This window comes from Zalophus californianus, chromosome 10 (assembly GCF_009762305.2).
Source record: "Zalophus californianus isolate mZalCal1 chromosome 10, mZalCal1.pri.v2, whole genome shotgun sequence".
In the NCBI taxonomy this organism is placed as follows: domain Eukaryota; kingdom Metazoa; phylum Chordata; class Mammalia; order Carnivora; family Otariidae; genus Zalophus; species Zalophus californianus.
This window is the reverse complement of record NC_045604.1, coordinates 99827685-99840500: the sequence shown is the minus strand read 5'-3', so window position 1 is coordinate 99840500 and position 12816 is coordinate 99827685. Positions and strand designations below refer to the sequence as shown.

General features: G+C 46.4%; 1 protein-coding gene across 1 annotated transcript in view; it reads left to right on the top strand.

Moving 5' to 3' along the window:
* Positions 1–12816, top strand: part of GALNT17 (polypeptide N-acetylgalactosaminyltransferase 17) — a 458315-nt gene that overhangs the window by 404021 nt on the left and 41478 nt on the right. The gene's annotated exons all lie outside the window — the stretch shown is intronic.

Here is a 12816-nt window from a genome sequence, read left to right as displayed (position 1 = left end):
GCAGAGAAGAACATGGAGGAGCAGGGGCACCTCTGGGAGTTCTGATTTTGAAGAGAATGAGCCTGTATTTTGGGAAGTGGGTTATCTACCAAAAGTGGGTTACCTACCAAAAAAAGATTGGTAGGATGGGGGTAACAAATTAAATGTTCTCTTAGTCAGAAATCTATGTTGTTTTGAACAGATTTTACCAGCAGACAAAAGGCTAAAATTTGCCTGCACTTGGATTACCAAATGGAGTCATTTACATAATTTGTGTTACATGTTCCTCCAGTGTTGCTTTTAACAACGTACATGGGCTTCAGTGGCTTCCAAAGTGACTTCAGTCTGATACCAGGAAGAATTTGCATCCATGGGAAGGAGGCATCTGGAAGACCAGCTCCAGAGTAGTAGGGCTTCACTCCCCAAGGGAGAAGGTGGGAGAGGCCCCTAGTACAGGGCCTCTGGGTTCTGTGAGGTCAAATACACAGGTCAGGCCATGAGAGGAGCCCATGCTAATGAAGGTTCTGGAGCTGAAGGTCAGTTAAGTCCACTTCTGCTTGGGAGATGGTCATAAGGACTGTGGGAGCTTGTGTGGCCCCATAACACCTTATAATCTAGAATCTCCAGGCGCTGGTCACAAACCACAGGAACACATCAGAGTGTTTATTGAATTATAGGCTCTTTGATTCCCCTTCTGCCACCTTTTTTTTTAAGGGTAAGATTTTTTTTCCTCTTATATTCCAAGTCTACATGACAAAATATAGAGAAAATTATATGTACTTCTCTCCTAAGAGATGTCAGTGAAGTCTCCTGTCACTTCAGGTGTACGGGCCTTTGAGTTGGGGAGAAAGTTTACTGAAGATAGACTGGAGACTTTCGCAGGGAAGTTTTATTTTCTGTACTCCTTCCTGGCTGGCTGACCTGTCAACTTCCTTAAAATTCTCCCATTAGAATTCTGGTATTTGTCATTTTCCTCTAGAGAAAAGCCAAATGTAACTTGTGAACAACAACATCCTGTAAGACATCAGAGAAGGATGTTGCATAGCTCCTGGGTGGTCTGGGGGCTGCAGAACTTCCTTGGTTGGCTTGCCTCTTTGGCTGACAGACCAGAATGGACAGCAAGGGACACCAGTGGTCACCCTTGGAGCAGGCACAGACCCCGTGGATGAGGTTGGTGTAGAGGAGAAAAAAAATCTTTTTTTCAACTCTTCTAGGTTCTCAGCTAGGGCGCCTGTAAGAAAAGACAGATTAGCAGGAGAAAAGCAGACAGATATTTATTAACATCTCATATATACCTGGGAGAAACTCAAGAATGGGAAAACTTCAAGAGGTGGCTTAGAACTTGAGCTTGAACACCATCTTCAGCTAAAATGAAGAGGGGTGTGGAAGATACCAGTTGTGGGAAGGGGACCAGGAAAAGTACTATAAATAAGGGTAAGGTTTGTTAGGCAGATTTAAGTCAGTGCTGTCTCCATGGATGAGTCTCTTGTGATTTGGAGTCATCCTTCTCTTCCAGGTATAGAGCAGAAGGGGGTGGGGAACCCTTGCAAATGGAGATTTTTTAATAAAAGTAATTTTCCCTTATAAAAGGGGAACTTCTGCTCTGTTTTCAGAGCTTCTGTGTCTGCTGTTTCTCAAAATAATCAGCTCAAAATAATCTTTATGGCAAAGAGGCCTATTTCCGGGTGGCATATTCTGGTCTCCTACAGTGGCCATTCCTGGGCCTTGAGCAAGGGCAGGAGGATAGGGACGCCCAAGAGGCATATATCTGAGGGAGAGTGTTGGCAAGGACACTGAAGGGCGCAACCCACACAGACACTTGGGGCACAGGCCTGGACATTTTGGAGAGACTATTAGGCTGGACAAGCTAGCACAGCTCATCAGCATGCCAGTCCTTGCCAGTGTATTCAGTGCCCAATCAGAGAAAAACCTTCTGGAAACTCAGTCCAGCCCATCCTCCTCTCAGTTGGTACTGGGAGCAGAGAGAGAAGGTGGCATCAGAAATCTAGCCTTGGAGTAATGATAACAATGATGTCCCAGATAACGTGTATTGAGAACTTGGAGCCATGTACTGCTCTAAGCACTTGGCATATAGCACATCTCATTTAAATATCACGACAACCCAGAGAGGTAAGGACGTATATTATCCTTCACTATAGAGGGAAGGACATTGGGACACAGTAAGGCTAAGTTGCCTAAGGTCAACCAGGGAGCAGTGGAACCAGGGCTGGAAGCATGCGGTCTGAAACCTGGGTCCGAGCCCAGGAACCACATCACTGGTCTCCCATTGAAAGGCTGGGAGACTCTGTGGTGTCCCTACATTTTTACATCCACAACCTCAAGTGGCCCTCATCATGGCTCTGTGGTGTAGGCAGGCAAGTAGTATGACTCCATCTTATAGGTGAGGAAGCCTTAAATCTGGGAGGAAAGAGGAGAACGACTTGCTTAACATCACATAGCTGGACTTTGGAGAAGGTAGAACAAGAATATTGGCCTCTGCTGCACGGTTCATTTTTCTGTAACCTCGTGGCCATCTCCATGCTAGCTCTACACACAGCCCAGGGAAGGAATGATTTAGGAGACCTTGAACACTGGAGCATTTGGATGATGAAGAGTGAGGAGAGGGAGAGAAATGACACTGGAAACCAACTTCATTTTCTCCATACAGCCTCTGATAATAATGAAAAGACAAACAACCCAATTAAAAATTGGGCAAAGGATCTGAATAGACATTTCTCCAAAGAAGATATACAAATGGCCAATAAGCCCATGAAAAGATGTTCAACATCATTAGCCATCAGGGAAATGCAAATCACAACCACAACAAGATGCTACTTCACACCCACTAGAATAGCTATAATCAAAAAGATGGACATTAACAAGAGTAAGTGAGGATGTGGAGAAATGAGAACCCTCATTACGCTGCCGGTGGGAATATGAAATGGTGCAGTCACTTTGGAAAAGATTAGCAGCTCTTCGAGTGATTAAACATGGAGTGACCATATGACTCAGCAAATCCACTCCTAGGTATATACCCAAGAGAAATGAAAATATGTCCATGTCCATATAAACACCTGTACATGGATGTTCATAGCAGCATTATTCATAACAGCCAAAATGGAAACAGCCGAAATGTCCATCAATGGATGAATGTATAAACAAAACGTAGTACAGTATCCAGCCTCAAAAATGAATGAAGTACATATATATGTTACAACATGGATAAAGCTTGAAGATATTATGCTAAGTGAAAGAAGTCAACCACAATGGGCCACATATTATATAATTCTGCTTATATGATATATATCCAGAATAGACAAATCCGTAGGGACAGAGTAGATTAGTGATCGTGTATAGCTGGGGGTGGTAGTGAGGGGGCTGACTGGTCATGAGTATGGGGTTTCTAGTTGGGTGATGAAAATGTTCTAAAATTGATGGTGAGGATGGTTGCATAACTCTGTGAATATACTAAAACCACTGAATTTTTACATTTTAAAAAGGTGAATTTTATTATATGTGGGTTCTATCTCAATATATCTAGTATATATTAAGGAAAACAAAAAAGCCAAAAACAAAAGCCTTAGCCTACTAAGATTCCCTCTTCAGCCAGATCTGATGTGATGCCCTGGCCTATGGTCCTATGAGTTAACTCATTCCATTTTGCATCCCCTCCATGTTCTGCGGGACTATTTGCTGGACCTTCTACAGCATCTCTTAGTCTCTTTTAGACTTGGATATTGGTGGTAATTGCCTAGTAGTGACTTTGACCCCTTTCTGCTCTCTGTGGTTCATCTTCAAACAAGCCTGCTAATGCCCCCTGACAGCTTGCCTTTGCCCTCAACACTCCTACTCATTTCCTGCCCCAAGGATAGTAGGCAGGCCCACTGGGCCACTTAGTCAGGACCTGGACAAGACACTGGCCTTGGTCTGGGCTGGGTGAGGATTCAGGACAAAATTAATTAATTTCTTTCTTAATTAATTTTCATGGATCAAAAATAGCTCATATCCCCCCAACGAAAGAAACCAACATTTGATGGTATAACATGCACAGTTTTGACTGCATGAGTGACACAGAAGACTCACTCACACACACCACCTTGGGTCATCTTGGCCTGTGTGTCCTCACAGGAGTAAAGACTAAGATGTTGAGTGCCACAAAGTGAGTGAGGAAGACCAGCAGCCATCTTGCTTTCTACTCACCTTAACATCTTAGGAAGTGATAGTACTTGTTTTGTGGGGGTATGAAAGATGGTCTCCAAGAGAAAGCCAACTATACAACTGATAATAGAATAAAAGAAAGTGATGGCTGCTCACCAGAAATAAGTTTGGGATAAATTAAAAGGACGGACACACTTAGCCATGGTTTAGATCTGGGATCTGGTAGTGTCTCTTTTACGCCCTACGCCAAGACAAGAAAATGCCATTCAAGAAATCTGTTCAGTAAGTGGCACAGGGAATGTTGGCTGGTTCATAGGGAGAAAATACAGTTTTGGTGCATGCCTGGAGACTGCTTGTGATAGAAAGTGCACACGAGAACCCAAGGCACCCTAGAGATTTGATTCAGAGATAAAGCAGTGGTCTAGCTAACATGCCTGAATTCATCAGTTGGGGGATTCCTGGTGGTCTCAAGATTACTCCTCAAGAAAGTCAACACTGTGGAGGGCGGTCTAAGGAAGCAGGTGTCCTCCACTGGTGATGACCCTGGCCCTCCAGCCTCGGACTGAGGCTGGGACATAGGTGTAGGGAATCATAGACACTGAACACCAGAGCTGAAAGGAGCCTCAGAGATATCTCCCCCTCATTTATAGGGGAGAAAACTGGGGTTGGTAGGGGTAGAATGAGTGTGCCCAAATTGTGGGAGAAATAGAGCCTGTGGCCTTTCCTTACTAGAGAATAAAATGGTTGATTCCTCCTCTGTATCTGTCAGCTTGTGCTATAGGATGCCTCCCAGGTGGGTCCCAGCTGGGCTGGATTTGCACTGAGTCAGGGTGCCAAGGAGCAGCAGTCCCAGAAGCACAAGGGTGGTTTTGGGTTTGTGGGCCTACAACTTGGGGAGACTCAGAGCTTCATGGTGTTGAGTCCTATAATAAAGGCCCTTGGTCAATCTGATTTTCCTTTCTGTGCCTGTCATTTGTATGTCTAGATTATTTCCATCTTCCATCTTCATTTCATTCCTCCCTCCGTCCCTTTTATGCCCTCTCTCCAGACCCATTCCACACATGCGCCCTCCATCCCCCGCTGCATTCATTAACGCATTCACATGTTCATTCATCGAACAAAAAATTTGTCAGGTGCTCACTGATGTGCTGGACCCGGTGCTGGGCCGTGGGGCCGCAGGATGACATGGGTCTTGTCCTCATCGAGCTAATAACCCAGTAAAGAAAAAAGAAAGTAATATTCTCATACACCCACTGTGTGGGGGGGCACGCTCACAAAATCACAAGTGCAGTAAGTTGTGCTTACACGAGTGTATGTGAGCATATAATAGGGGGCTCTGGCTTTATGGGGGGCTTCCCTGAGGAAATGTTGATTGAGCTAAGGCTGAGGTTAGAGGAAGAGGTAAAGAGGCAGAGAAGAAAGCAGTGTAAGCAGCGCCCAGGCAGGGCTGTTAGCAAAGGCTCCGAGGCTGGAAAAGAGAAAGAAGGGTCACTGTGGGGAGCTGCGGAGATGATGATGGTGGGGTGAGGCATGCAAGTCCTCAAAAGTCACTTTAAGATTCTGGGCTTTATTCTCGGAGCAAGTAGGAGCCCACAGAGTGTTCAGGGGAATGATGTGATCCGATCATGGGAGTCTGGCTGCTGAGTGGAGGCCAGATGAATGGAGCCATCGGGAGGTGGGTGCTGTGGTCCAGGTGGTGACAGCTTAGAGTGATGGTGGAGGAGGTCGTGGTCTGGTGGTCATGGCGGGTGTGAGGGGAAAGGACTGCAATTGAGCCATAGTTAAGAGTCATTGTCTGCAGGACTTGGTGATGGATTGACCAGTGCCTGGGGAGCTGAGTGCTGAGCAAATGGCACCTGGATTTCTGGATTTCTTTCTGGATCCTGCAGCTTCCTGTTCAATCTGAATGAATGGGGCGTGGGGGCAGAGGGGGGTACAGAAGGCTCTGGGCCCCCTCCCGTAATAGCATCTGAGGCTCTTCCCAGAGACAGCTGACCCCCCCCCCCCCGGTTGGTTGCTGGAGCATCTCAGGAAAAGTGGCTTTCATGTTCTCAGGGTGCTCACTGTTCATATTCTAGTGACACAGCTGAGAATTCTCACTAGATTACTTTGGCTACAAACCTACTCATTCCCAAACAGTACTTTCTGCTGCTTTTGAACAACAGCTGGCTTCTAAAAATGGTGCAATAAAACTAGACCTTGAATATTTGAATTCTTGTAGTGGTTACCAAAGCCAGACACACAAGATAATCCGCTGGAGTCCAAGAGAAATATATTAGCACTCCATTTCTATATAATTTCAAATGTCTTTCTGTATACACTTATCATCTGTAAAATCTAGTAGTACGATAGCACGCGCATATAATTTAAAATGGATAAAGACAAACTATGAGAGATCCTTGACTCTGGGAAACAAACTGAGGGTTGTGGAAGGGGAGGTGGGTGGGGGGATGGGGTAACTGGGTGATGGGCATTAAGGAGGGCATGTGATGTGATGAGCACTGGGTGTTATACGCAACTAATGAATAAATGAACACTACATCAAAAACTAACGATGTACTCTATGCTGGCTAATTGAATTTAAATTTTTAAAAAATGGACAAAGTCAACAGATTGGAGGGTGGGCTTCAATTGTTTTTTTCCAGATGAGAACGTATATCAAAACTGTTTAGAAGCCACTGCCTACAATAGGTGATATAAATGAACCAGCCACATTGGCTTTAGCTCCTGGCCTCCTCCACAGCTCCTCACCTCCATCAAAGCAGTGACTTCTGGCTTCCTCACTTTGCCCCCTTCCTGACCAGGCTCCTTGGTGATAGAAGCACTGGGGAGAGTGTGGTCCAAGCAGTACCTCTTCCCAGCATCTCTGGAACCACGACCCAGTGTTCTGAGCTTTGGCCAGGCACATCATCACTTCTCTCGGCCTCATTCATAAAACCATAGACCCGGGATAGATATTAAATGACTTTAGGCCTGTGGTTCCCAAACCTGGCTACACATAAGGGATGCCTTTAAACACCCAGTGGTACCTCAGCTCCTCCCTGGAGAATGTGATTCATAGGTCTGGGTTGGGACCCAGGCATTTGTAATTTTAAAGCACTCCCTTGGTGATTTGGAGGCACAACCAGGTTTGGGTACCAGCGACGTGGACCAGCTTCTCATCCTGGCTTGAAGGGAAGACTTGAGACCCTGGGAAGTACGGAGAACATTCAGGGAGACCAGGAGACAGGCTGAGATCCGGGCGTAAATTCTGGAAATAACAACTTTTGCCTTGTCCGATGACATACTTTCCATCGTCTTTAGGACTCTAATGAGCTGTTGAAATATTTATGAAACAACATGAGTTGAATGAATGAAATGCATCAAAAGATGGAATTAAGCCAGCATGCCCTTGAAGACCCTCTCTCTGGAGCACTGGTGGGGAAATCAGAAATCATTTGCACTCATTGACATCCTTCTCCTCGTGTCTTGTTCTTCCAGGGCATCACTGTCCAAAGCAGGAAGGATGTGTTCTTGTGATGCTCTTTTGCCTCCAGAGGCCTGGGTAGCCTTGGGCAGGCTTTCTGGCCCAGGACGTGATGCTTCCACGCTATGTCCAGCTGCACAAGCAGAAAACCTAGGAGTCCTTCTTGGTCCTTCGTCTCTGCCAAATCCAACCCATTGCTCAAGATTTTGCCATTAAAAAGCTTAAATCTGTCAACCTCAGTTTCTGTTTCACTGCCCTAGCCAAAGCTACCAGCATTTCTCCCCAGGATGACAGTAAGACCCTCCTGCCTCCTCTGTCTCCCCTCTCCTTGCTACTGACCTATTTCCCACACTTCAGCTAGCATGACTTTCAAATTCATATCTTTCAGTGGCTTCTCATTTAGAACAAAGATCAGTTTCCTCAATGTGGTCCATAGGCCCGGCTGGTAGGAGCCCTGCCTGCCCACCCAGCCTCATTTCAGGCTCTTCTCCCCTCTTCCACCCCTGCTCTGAGATACAGCCACATGGCTGTTCTTTCAGTTTCTTGAATATTCCACTTAAGTCAGTTGTTTATGTACACTCAAATTCAGTGGCTTAGAAGAACAGTTGATTTGCTCACAATTCTGGAGTCTGGCGGTTTGGGCTGGGATCAGCTAGATGGTTCTTCTGCTCTTCACAGCACTGGTGGGCTCATTCACGCATAGGTGATCAGTCAGTGGCTTGGCTGGAGATGTATGGTCCAGCTGAGGCCCAAGGCACATGAGAAAGTCCAGGCCGGACCCCCTTCACCCCATGGCCTTTCATCCGCAGCTTCTTTATAGCCTGGTGGACTCGGGATCCCATGAGGGAGAAAGTGAAAACTGTAAACCCTCTTAAGGCCTGGCCTTGGAAAGTGTGAAACATCACTTCTAGTGCTTTCTGTTCATCAGTGAAAGTCTTAAGGGTAGCCTAGATCCAAGAGAATGGAAAGTAGATCTAACCCTTTGATGGAAAGGAGCATGGGAGGGATTGTTGCAGCCATCTTGAACCCAGCCCACCGCCCCAGGCTCCCCCTACGCAAGGCCACTGCACCTGTCCTGGTTGCCCCTGTGCTTGAGCTCTCATCCACTTCGCCCACTTCTTTAACCAGGTTAGCTCAGTCTAGGCCTTCTGATTTCACCTTACCTGTCCCATGTCAGGGATACTTTCTCTGAGCCTATGGGCCACATCCCTCTCCTGAATGCTAGTTTTTCCAGCACTGTGTTGCTTTCCTTCATAGGAATTAGCTTCATTTCTGAGAGTGCACATCTACCTGTGATAATATAATTAGTGTGTTTCCCTTGCAAGACCATCAACTTCATGAGAACAAGGAGCAACTTGTCTGTTGACACTCCCTATGTCATTCTTATGCTAGAAAGTAGGCTCTGAGTGGAATTTTCTGGTTGAATAAAGTAATTAATACTTGTTCCTGGAGTTACCACACCTCCTGATGGTCACCTCCCCACTTCCCAGGCAAAGGGTCACCAAGAGCCACACCATGGCTTCTCTGCACCCCCAGAACTGGTCCCAGGGCTTGGAGTGTGCTGTCTTCCTGGCCGATTTCAGCCCATTTAAAGGGCCTGCTCCCCCCTTCTTCCACCTTGGCATCAGAGATGTACCAGTTAGTCTTTCATCCTCACGTTCTTACTCATTTCCCTTTGGTATCATTTCATCCAGTCTTTGTAGGACTCACCATTTGGGCTGATAAATAGTAATGGTCATCCTTCCTTGGGATCAGCTGTAGTCAGGACACATGTACCTAGTGGTTATGTCTGGAAGAAGGATAAACTAGATCACTCCCTGTTTAGGGAGCCACCCTTTTGCTTTCATACCTCTCAGGTAGAGTAGGAGGCTAGGTGAATAGCAATCCTCTGGAATAGACCTCGGCAGTTGCCTTAGCTCACACTGTTGGTCTTTGTCTGAAGTATTCAGTCCACTTTCTTGAAAAACATCACTTCTACTGTCTACACTCAGTCATTGACCATGGGCACACTCCACATCAACTTATCGACACTTAGGGCCAACCCATGAGCTCTGCTGTGACCACTCCTGTCAACTTGGAGCAGAGCCTCCCGAGAATTGAGAATCACTCAACTCACTGGCTCCTTCCAGTTCCCCTTGCAGTGCCACACCACCAGATGGCTTCGTGTGGCAGGAAGCTAACCTTGACTCCCCTCACAATGACACCCCTAACCTTGAGGGTATCGTTGGTGCCATCCTGCCCCCCTCACTCACCCTGGCTACAGGGCAGGTCGGAGGTGCAAGCTGTGGCTGAGGAAATGCTGGAGGACCCATGGCCACAGGTCAGCCTCCCCTGCATTGCAGGGGTCGAGCTGCGGTGCCCACCAAGTAAGAGCCGGCATGCTGGTATGGCATGTGGTTAGGTTGTGGTTGTGGATCCCGCACTTACTGACTGTGAATTGTAAACAACTTAATCAACCTCTTGAGTCCTCAGTTTTCCTCATCTTTGAGGATTTCATGAGGTACTTGATGTTTGGTGCTTGGTTGTAAGGATTTGGCTGGTCCTAGGTTCTGGAGCAGGCAGAGTGAAGGCACTCACCTCTGGAGGGGAGGGTCTGCAGAAGTGGAGGATGGGGGAAAGGTAGAGCAGAGGGGAGCTCCCAGGACCTACTCCAGGGCTGGGGCTGTCCCTCAGGGCCCAAGGGACTGGGCTTAGTTTGCTTCCCACACCTACTGGGTATTTATGTGTCTCTTCCTTCTTCTCTGTTTTTCCTTCCTCCCTCCTTCCCTCCCTCTCTCCTTTCTTTTCTTTCTTTCCTTCCTTTTTCTTTCCTTTCCTTCCCTTCCCTTCCCTTCCCTTCCTTTTCCTTTTCCTTTTCCTTTTCATTTTCCTTTTCCTTTTCCTTTTTCCTTCCTTCCTTCTCTCTCTCTCTCTCTTTCTTTCACTTTGAATCACCTCTTCTGTCTGACACTTCCAGAGTACTTTACAGTGTGAGTGTTTCAGTGATGTCATTTTCGGTCTCATACAAGATGTGCGGCTGCTAGTTGCTCATGCTTATGACCTAAAACCAGTCTAAGTCACTGGAGGTGACAGGCTGAGGTGTATACCAAAGCCAGGCAGGCACAGGATGGTAACAGGAATGTGGTGCAGGCAGAAGGGGTCTGTGATGATGTTACCAGCATCTGGGCCAGCGCCCAATTCTGGGTCCAGCAGAGGGCTGTACCATCAAGACACTAAACAGTCTGACAGCCCCTTGCCTCTCCCCAGACCATACAGGAAGAGCTAAGTGGCTCTGAGTTGGTGTCCACTGAGTGTGCCAACTGGTATCCACATGGCAGAGCCCAGGACAGGAAGTCAGTGTCCCTGTCACACAGGACAGACATGCTGTGCTGCCTGCCTCCCAGCCTGGCACACCATCTCCCACTCTTGTTCAAGAGGCTTGGGGTCTGACCTGGCCCCTCTGTTCTCTCAACCCACCCATAGCAAGGAAGGCCACCTGACACCCCTTGTGAGCCTACTCGTACCCCCAAAGACAATCTGGAATAATTTGGACTATCCTGACCTTGGTCTGGACTGCTTACAGAAGACTGGCACCAACTCGGCCTGCCTGTGGGTTCTGTTCCCACCTGGCACCTCCATTCTTGTGACTGGGTTTCTGGCTTTTGCTAAGGCCCTGCATACGCCTGCACCTGTGATCCCTGCTCAGAAACTGGTCTTCATAGAACTCGGCTTTGGCCTGCATCACTTCTCCTTAGCCCCCCAAACTGGAATCTATCCCTTGAATCTCCTTTTCCCCATCTCTCTGTGGAATTATCTATCCATCTACCTATTTATTTTTGTCACAGCTTTGTTGAGCTATTCACATACCATTACAACTCACCCACTTAAAGTGTACAACTCAGTGGTTTTTAGTATATTCAGAGAGTTGTTCAGTGATCACCTCAATCAATATCAGAACATTTTTATCACCCTAAAAGGAAACCCCATACCCACTGGCACTGGCCACTCTACCTTCCTCCAACCCCAGGCAACCATCAGTTTTCTTTCTTTATGGATTTTCTTATACTGGACATTTCATATAAATGGGATCATGTAATATACTGTCCTTTGTGACTGGCCCCTTTCCCTTAGCATAATGTTTTCAAGGTTCATCCATAGTGTAGCATGTGTCAGTGTTTTATTTATTTTATTGCTAAATAATATTCCTATTGTATGGATATACCATTTTTGTTTATCCATTCATCAGTTAATAAACATTTGCCTAATCGTAGGTCATGAAAATTTGCCCTTACGGTTTCTTCTAAGAATTCTACAGTTTTTGCTCTTACATTTAGGTCTTTGATCCTCTTCAAGTTAATTTTTGTATATGTTGTGAGGTGGGTGGTAAAAATTCTTTCCTTGGCATACTGTCTGGCACAGTTTGTTGAAAAGACTATTTCCCCCCATTGAATTGTCTTGGCACTCTTGTTGAAAGTCAGTCAATTATAAATGTGAGGGTTTATTTCTAGACTCTTGATTCTATCCTATTGTCTGTCCTTATGCCTGCACCACACTGTCTTGATTATAGTAGCTTTGTTGTACGTTTTGAGATCAGAAGTGGAAGTCCTCCAGTTTTGTTCTTTTCAAGGTTTTCTGAGTCCCTTGTATTTCCACATGGATTTTAGGTTCAGTTTGTTAATTTCTGCAAAGAAGCCATCTGGAGTTTTGATGGGGATTGTGTTGAGTCTTTAAATCAATTAGGGAAGTATTGCCATCTTAACAACATTAGGTCTTCAAATCCATGAACATGGGATGTCTTTCCATTCATTCCTTGAATCTCGAAACTGCCCAATGCTGCATACCTGTGCAACTCTGTATCTTTGCATATTGCCCACCCCTGGAAATTCAGCCACCGGGTTTTGCCCTGTAAGGTCTCTTACCCCTGTTCCCCATAGGCCTTTATCCATATTTGCCTCCCTGACTTGGCTTCCTTCCACTGTCAGCAACTGTCATGCCAACCCATGGGGGCACCTACTTGTCAGGTCCCAAATCAAACTACTCTGGACCACCCACTGTCTACCAGTCTCTTAGCTCACAGTCTCCTCCTTGAAGATGAGGATTCATGGTTATGGGGAGAATTTTCCATCTGTATCATTTCCCTGTGGTGCAGCCAGAGTTGGGAAGTAGAAACAGAAGATCACACACATGTGGAAACTTGCAAGAGGGTCCCAGTATCCTGGAGGAGGGGATCTAGG